We start from the raw sequence: 8,266 nt of genomic DNA, 5'->3' as shown, positions 1-8,266 counted from the left end.
AGAGAAGAGAAGAGAAGAGAAGAGAAGAGAAGAGAAGAGAAGAGAAGAGAAGAGAAGAGAAGAGAAGAGAAGAGAAGAGAAGAGAAGAGAAGAGCCCTCTGTAAGATTGGGTGGCAAGCAAACATGTAGGGCAGTTTTCCAAATAATGATTGATGGGAGAGGGTCCAGCCCCTTGTGGTTGGTGTTATCCCTGGTTTGGTCATCCTGGGTTCTATTAAAAAAAAGCAGGCTAAGCAAACCATGGGAAGCAATCCAGTAAATAGCATCTCTCATGGCTACTGCATTAACCCCTGCCTCCATGTTCCTTCTCTGTTTAAGTTCTTGATTTGACTTCCTTGAATGATTAAAAATAATACTGAGCCTAGGATTTGTGTGTGTGTGTGTGTGTCTTACAAGATTCTCCCTGCTGATCTTCAGAAGTCTATACATGGCTTATTGGATTGTATGCGTTGTACTGGTAGCCCTAGGTTGGCTCATGATAGATGTGGGCTGTGCTTTGTGGTAGAAGAGTATAGGATGTTACAACATCCTCAAGTGGAGGTGAGTTGGAAAAGAAGAGGCTAAGGTGGGGCTTATCAGTGGTCCAGGTTTTAGTATGCTATGTAGTTGCAAAGCATAGTGGTAGATAGGAAGGCTGATAGGCATTAAGGCATCTGTACTTGATCTGGTGATCCACATTAAGATGCTGGGTTGGTTTCCATTTGATCATGAAGGGGATTAATGGGTAGGGTGGCTAAAAGTTGGTCAGGTTGAACAGACTGAGTCTAGGAATACCTATCTGGAATTTTAGGTCTGACTCTATATACTCACAGATTGACACAGTGGGTAAGATGCTGATGGATGATGGGGTAGCTGTCAGAATCAGTCTGGTTATAACTACTGATAGTTCTTAGGTTCAGTGCAGTCCCCGAGCCACAGAATGGGTAAGATGGCTGCGATGCATGTGTGGGGGACTAGTTTTGGAGTTTTCTACATGGAATTCCAGTATCTGGGCCACTATAATTTCATTTAGTTTAGCTTATAGAAAGTTATATTAAAAATTGTAAAAGAAAAACGTAGTAATTATGCTTTTGCCTTTTTCTTTATTCCATATGGGAACCCTTACTAAGAAATATATCTATATAGTGATACATAGATAGATAGATAAATATTAGATAGATGATAGATGAGTATTCCACTGATACATAGAATGCTACTCCTAAAGCCCATTTGTCTTTAAGCAAAAATACCTGTACCAAATGTGGGATACATGTTTGAAAACCATTGGTCAGGAAGCATGCAAAGCTTGCCAAAGCAATCCAGACTTGCCATTAATTTTTGTTGCCACCTAATAAATAAGACCTTATTGCTGAATATATACCATGTATCAATTATAAGATACAGAAACAATAAGCTGGTACTGAGCTAAAGACTTCCACCGTACTTTCTAGCATTCATAATACTAAAAAAATGCTATGCAGCCTCCTAGGGGAGAAAATTCACCAGTAGTCTTACCCTACAAATACAATAGCAACATTCCTGGCAAAATGTCATAACCTGTGAAATAGTGGCATGGTGATTATGGATGTGACCAACTAACTACTCTGATTGGCTATGAGCCCTGTTTCACATGACAGAATTCATGTCTAGTCATATACATCTCATTTAGGAAAGAAAACCAAAGCCAAAAAACAAACCAAAAAAGAAAACCAAAAATCCTGGTTGAGGTCTTAAGCCATTTTATGGAAAGGACTGCTGGTGTTTAGCTATATGATCATGGCACGCTTTTAAATTGTCATTTCTACATATAGACATATCCTGCTCTCAGCCTTAATAGAAAATATTTTTCAATGTACAACAGTCGATGCAGAGTCTCGAGGCTGCTTGAAGTGCTGAGGATAAGTGATGGTTGAGTACTTAGCCCCAAAACAGGACATCTATACTATCCTTTCAAAAATATGGTGGAGAAAGTGGCAGAAATAAAAGAAATGGAATATAGAGAGAAGGGCTATGAAATGACTTCTGGGCAAGGCATATTTAATGGTATTGTGACTTACAGCAGCTATGGCTTCTTTCAATGTCCATACATAAAATCAAGCCATTGAATGAGTCAACATTCAATCATTGATTAGGGAGGCTATTATGGGCCTATGCTGGACTGGCTGTCTATTGATAGATCCTGGAGAAAGCTAAACATTCTCCTTGTTTACATGGCAAATAATGAGGTCACAAACTTCTAATGGATAAGTTCAAATCCTTAGTCATACAGATGCTCCTGGTTAAATAAGCAAGTCCCAAAACAAAGTAAAATAAAACAGACATCCCCCAGGGGTGGGGGGACTTATAGGAAGAAAGGGGTAAGGTATAGGAGCTGGAAGATTTAGAGAGTGTGCAGGGAAGTGTGATTTGAATGTATTATATGCACAAAACTGATAAAGGACAAGTTTTATAAAACTGTATTACCAGTGTAACTTGCAGATGGCCAGTCCTCTTTTGTCTTAGAGGTGTTTACCTGTATATTGCAATAATAGTTTATTTTTCTTCCTGCCATGCATTAATTAATTGATTAGGTTCAGTAGTTAACTATTTTACAGTACTGGGAATTGAAGTTAGACCTGATACATGATGGGACTCATGCCAAATTCACAACGTATCTTATGTCTTCTTTTTATCCTATGGGTTTGGACAGAGTATCACTAAGTTGCTCATGTCCAGTTTGAATTCAGTATCTTCCTCCCTTAGCTTCCCAAGTACCTGGAATGCTAGGCTTCTGTCACTTGGCTCCTTTTCTTTTCCTTGTGGGGTCACTGTGTCTCTGTCTCTGCCCCTTCTCTATTGTATACTGCCAATATTAAAACAATAACTGTCACACCATTTTTCTCTGCATTAGCTTCCCCTTCCAATTGGTTTCAGGGCCCTTGAAGCACAAGGGGTTATTACATTTTCTCTCTGTCATTCCTTTAGATTATGACACACTTTTATATTTTATTTTATTAGGATCAGAACTTAGTCAATGGCCAGAACACAACATGTATCCAATAAATATTAGTAAGTGAATTAGGAAATGAAGAAAATGGGGACAAGTTATCTTCATCACTTCTGAGTTCCTGTGATGTTACCTGTTATTATTGCTGTAGTTCTGGTAGCTGAATCCTGTGTCCCACCTGCTAGTCAGGCACTCTAGTAATGAACTCACCAAGTTCTGATATTTTCATATTAAGATATTTTAGTAGCTGAAACCATTTTGGCAGAGATTTTACTCATAAGCATTGGAACTGAAGGAATGCTGTATTTAAATTTCTTTTAAGAAGTCCCAGTTCTATCACCAGTTGACTGCCACCCTGAGTCATTTGCTCAGCCTCTGGGTTCTCTGCTACTTAATACTGAAAAGAAGGTTGAATAAAAATGATCTCCGAGGCCCTTTCCAGCTCTGAAGTTCTATGATTGTCATCAAAGATTGCATAAATAAAAAATTCAATTAACATGAACATCTTAATCCCTAAGCATTATCACTAAATTGGGGTTTTACTTTTTTGTGAAAAGCAATTATTTTATATACACAGTAGGAAAAGAAAGTATTCAGATATCCTTACTTCTATCTACAATTCAACTTTGTTAGAAAAATAATTTTTATATAACGTGATTTTTTTCTTAAACTAGGAGAATTTTCTACAATTATAGTAGCATCATGACTGGTTTCGTTAATCACTGGATCCATTACAAAGCTCACATACAAGCATCGTTGTCTTGTCCAAGTCTAATGAGAAGTGACAGATTTTCCTCAAATCTAACAAGGCATTTCAGACTCCACTTGGCAGAAGACCTCTGCCTCTGCCCGGCATAGGAGAGTTCCTTATGCTTTCAATGACTAGCATGGTTTTCATGTCCATATGGTTTTCCATGGGTATTTGTCCTAATTTTTACTATGGTAATATTCTGATGCTCTTAAGCTAGGCTTCCACAGAAAGATCTATCTATCTATCTATCTATCTATCTATCTATCTATCTATCTATCATCTATTTATTTATTTATGATACTCTGTTTTGGTGGCCAAGGTGGAACTTGTCTCTAAAGAGTTCCCACCAGGAAAATTATTTACCTGGTGTGGTACTGAGACAGATAAGGATCTGGACATAGGTATAATCAAGAATAGTCATTTCAAAAGACATGGGCACTGTAAATTTTAACTGCTTTATTGTGGTATTTCATTACTATTTTTAGCTTGAGGAGATCTAGAAGCACCAGTCACACAAGTCTCTGGGCATGCCTGGGGAGACTATGTTGAATGGGCTAACTGAAGGGTGAAGAACATCCTTCTGGGAGTGGCAGGCCCCATTCTCTGAGATGGAATGGAGGATTGCAGGAAAAGAAGTAAGCTGAGCCAAACACTGATTCTCCCTTGCTTCCTGACTCAAGGCCATGGACTAGGATCTCCCTGTTATGGTGGACTATATCCTTGAACTGTGAGCCAAGATAAACTCTTTCCCATTTGTTTCTGTCAGAGTATCTTATCACAGTAACAGGAAACACAATAAACTTGAAATATGTACAATGTACATAATAAATTTGGGGGTGTGTTTGCACTTGTAAATCCATCCATAGAACGAACATAATGCCTGTAACTTTCATTCCCTAATCTAATCAAATGATCCTTTAAATCTTATTTTCCAGCCTTGTACATTCCTCTCATGCTCATCTTTTCCCACACATTCCCCATCTGCTTTCTAAATCTGTAAATGGTCTTGCCTTTTAAAGAATTTCACAATAATTGAATCATAAAATGTGCTTTGTTTAAATCTCAGGATATTTTGACAGTCACTTACATTGCTGCATGTGTTGGTAAATACTGTATTTCTGTTTTTTTTTCTGAATAATACATGAATTGCTTGAAATTATCACAATTGGCTTATGCGTTCATCTCTTGGAGGTCATTTGAATTGTTTTCTTGTTTTTCCTATGAAATGTTATGTACTTAGGAATTAGTGTTCAAGCCTTTGTACATACATAGTTTTATGCCTTTGAGTAGAAACCAGAAAATCTGGCTGGAAAATATTGTAATCACTTTAAGAAACTGTCCAACTATTTTTAAAAGTAGTTGTACTATTTTACCAACAACAGCTTGTAATAATCTTGGCTCTTCTGTATTTTTTAATTCTGGATATTTTTATTCTTTTTGAAGACAGGCATTTTTATAGATATGTGATAGTACCTAACTATGTGCCTACTCCAGATTATATAAAGAATTTTTTAAAAATCCTCAGCCATAATGAAAATAAGTTCAGTAAAAATGAGAGAAATATACATAATAAAGAAACAATGCAGATGAATATGTCCACAAAAATAATATATTAGAGCAATGCAAATTGTTTTATAAATATTTTTATTCATGTAAGAATCACTTAACGTGATGTATTATTTATAATATCTCCAACTCTTTTCCTGACAAGTCGTTCACATTGAATATGACATTACATATACAATTTAATTTGTTTTGTTCTTTGCTAGAATTTAAGACATAACTACTTGTGTATTTTATCATGTCCTTGTTATCAATGATCATGAATGAAACATCAACTGCAATATGTAGTAAATCTGAATTACTTCTAATTTGTCATATATTGTCATACATAAATTCAGTATACATTGTGAACATACATTATGTTCACAATTTCAATTAATGAGACTTTGTATTAACAATTAAATTTGCAAATCTACCTGTTGGAAGCTTAATTTCAATTTGAAGTAAGATATCTTACTATTCTTGTTAGTCCTCTTTTCTATACAAGGGCTACACACAATTCCTTTTTGTATGAATTTGCTCTCTTCTTATTTATTATTATCTCAGTTTTCCCATAAGTACTTGAATTGTATCTGTGCATGAAAGTCTTGGCTCTTTTGCAAGGTTGGTATAACTCTAGCTTATGTTTTTGTAATGTTTTTAAAATTGATATTAAAATACTTCATGTTGTCAGTCTACTGACTACATGTGCTATAGTTTCTTATAATGTCTCTTAATCTTAGAAACTTTAAGATGCATGCTTTTAGTACTTAAGACTTACTGTTTGATTTTTATTTTCAGATTTTTCTATACTGCATTTTGAAATATATATAATCATGGTTCATGTGATATGAGCTGTCAATTTGTTCCAGGTTGTTTTAAGATATATTTTTCTGTTATTATTCCTACTTGTTAATCATTTATTCTCAATTGTAAAATATTTAATATTGAGGTTTTTAATAATAATTATATATGCTTATTCCATATGAATTACAGTATTTTGAAACAATATTTTAAACTCTCAAACACATATATTATCAATACTTTAAAAATTGTAAAATGTTGAAACTCTGGTTCTCTGTATAATATTCTTTTTGTGGAACAGTCAGAGGGTGGTCTGGGATGGGGATAAAGTCTGAACTGCAAAAAGATATTAAAGAATAAAGAAAGAAAGAAAATGAGATATATTAAGCTTTTCCTTATAATTACACTGCACTTTTAAGGTAGTTAAAAATTATTTTTATATATTTTGTATTCATCACAATTATTTATTTATTTTATTTTGTGTGTGAGTGTGTGTGTGTTTGTGTGTGTGTGTGTGTGTGTGTGTGTGTGTGTGTGTGTGTGTGTGTGCAGCATATGCCACATCAAGAAATAGCTTGTGGAATCATGTTTTTCTTTGGGTCTTGTAGAAGGCATTCAGATTATCAAGTTCAGCAGAAAATATCCTTACTCACTGAGTAAAATAAAATCTCTGGCTCCTATTTTGTATTCTTGAAAAAGTTTGAGTTTTACATTAATTTTCCATTATGTATTCAATTGAGCACAGTGAAATTTTAGGTTTTGGATTCAGATTGTCTTGGTCAAAATAATCAAATTAACTCTTCTATACATATTATAGTTTATTTGAGCCCTATACACATTTATTGATAAATATTAGTCAATCCTTCATGGTTGTAATAAATGAAGATACTGTAATAATAAGCCCTGTATCGTGTGAGGAACTTTGTCTTCTAAGTTCACCCAGAAATAAAGTTTAATTCTGGTACAGTTATTTATAGAGGTGCTGATTATAAAGGTGAAGGTGTATAGCAACCACACAGCATAGCTCAGCAATCTAAAGCTTGTCAACATCCAGATCATTGTCACATTTAAACCTAGAGGGACCTATAGAGTTTAAGGGACCTGAAAATGCACAGTCACATAATTTTGTCCTTGGGGGAAATCAATGACCATAGATAGAAGAATGAAACCTCCCCAGAGCACAGAAAATAGATATTATTCTATTTATACATACCATTTTGGACAGCATAATGTATGCTTGGTATTTAAATAACTATAATAGAATCTATCCTTCTAAGGTACTTTCATACAGCTGTATTCAGGAAAAGGTGATCCGTATCACAACTTAAAGTATATGTTTCATTCCCTTTGTTAACAGAGCTTTTTAATAACAGTAAGATTCCTTATAGTTTGTTGTATATGGTAAGCTTCTCCTACCTGAGAATCCAAAATCTTCAAAGTTTGACATTTGAGTGCCCTCATGATGCCACCAGTAGACAATCCCAAACTGGATCATGTGGCAGGTCCTAATAAAGTGATCATGAAATTGCTATCAGTGTAATGTTTCAAGTGTACATGAAACAAATTTATATTGAGACTCCAGTCATACCCTGGTATATAAAAACTAACACAGTGCACCACATGCTGGCTTAATCTGTACAATCAAGATAATGGACAATGGTGTTAGACTAAGTTATGCCCTTGTCTGGTCTCCCCACTTAAAACCCATTAAAGTATCATTGACAATACAATTGTACAGTGTGTATTTTGATCTTTCTGATTTCCATGTTTCTTGCCCAAATCTGCCACAGCAAGATATTCTCTTCCTCACACAAAGCTTTGTTCTCTCTCAGTAGTTTTGGGTTTACTCCCCTCCTAATTTTGTAATCTTAAGTAGTGGATCGTAATCAATTGCTTTCTCCAGAAAGTTGTACTTCACTTTAGTATGTTCTGGAAAATGCTGTCTGAAGGGTGGGGGTGGGGTGGGGGGGAGACTCCAGCTGCTCTTTGCTCTTTTATTTTGAGAGTCTGTGTCTGCTGGCAGCTGCTCTCTCTTTACAGAATTAGCAATTTCTTTTTCATTTTGATGATGAAAGAGTGGTTTGCATTATCCTCAGTTAAGAGTCACTTCCTGCTTTGGATGTCAGTTTTGACTCTGCTGTTACAAGGAACCTTGGATAGCATGATGCTTCCTTGGGCAGCAGTCATCCAAGCCACTGTTCATT

The 8,266-nt window shown here is 35.4% G+C and overlaps 1 long non-coding RNA gene across 1 annotated transcript in view; it reads right to left on the bottom strand.

The window, feature by feature from the left end:
* The window catches only part of LOC110292093, a 48,111-nt gene extending 40,550 nt beyond the window's left edge, over nucleotides 1–7,561 (bottom strand). Inside the window, exon 1 of the long non-coding RNA XR_002377646.1 lies at nucleotides 7,479–7,561. This is a non-coding gene — a long non-coding RNA (uncharacterized LOC110292093). The remainder of the gene's footprint in view (nucleotides 1–7,478) is intronic.
* Nucleotides 7,562–8,266: the final 705 nt, after the last annotated feature.

The sequence above is a fragment of the Mus caroli genome, chromosome 4 (assembly GCF_900094665.2).
Source record: "Mus caroli chromosome 4, CAROLI_EIJ_v1.1, whole genome shotgun sequence".
In the NCBI taxonomy this organism is placed as follows: Eukaryota; Metazoa; Chordata; class Mammalia; order Rodentia; family Muridae; genus Mus; species Mus caroli.
This window is presented reverse-complemented; position numbering and strand designations above follow the sequence as displayed.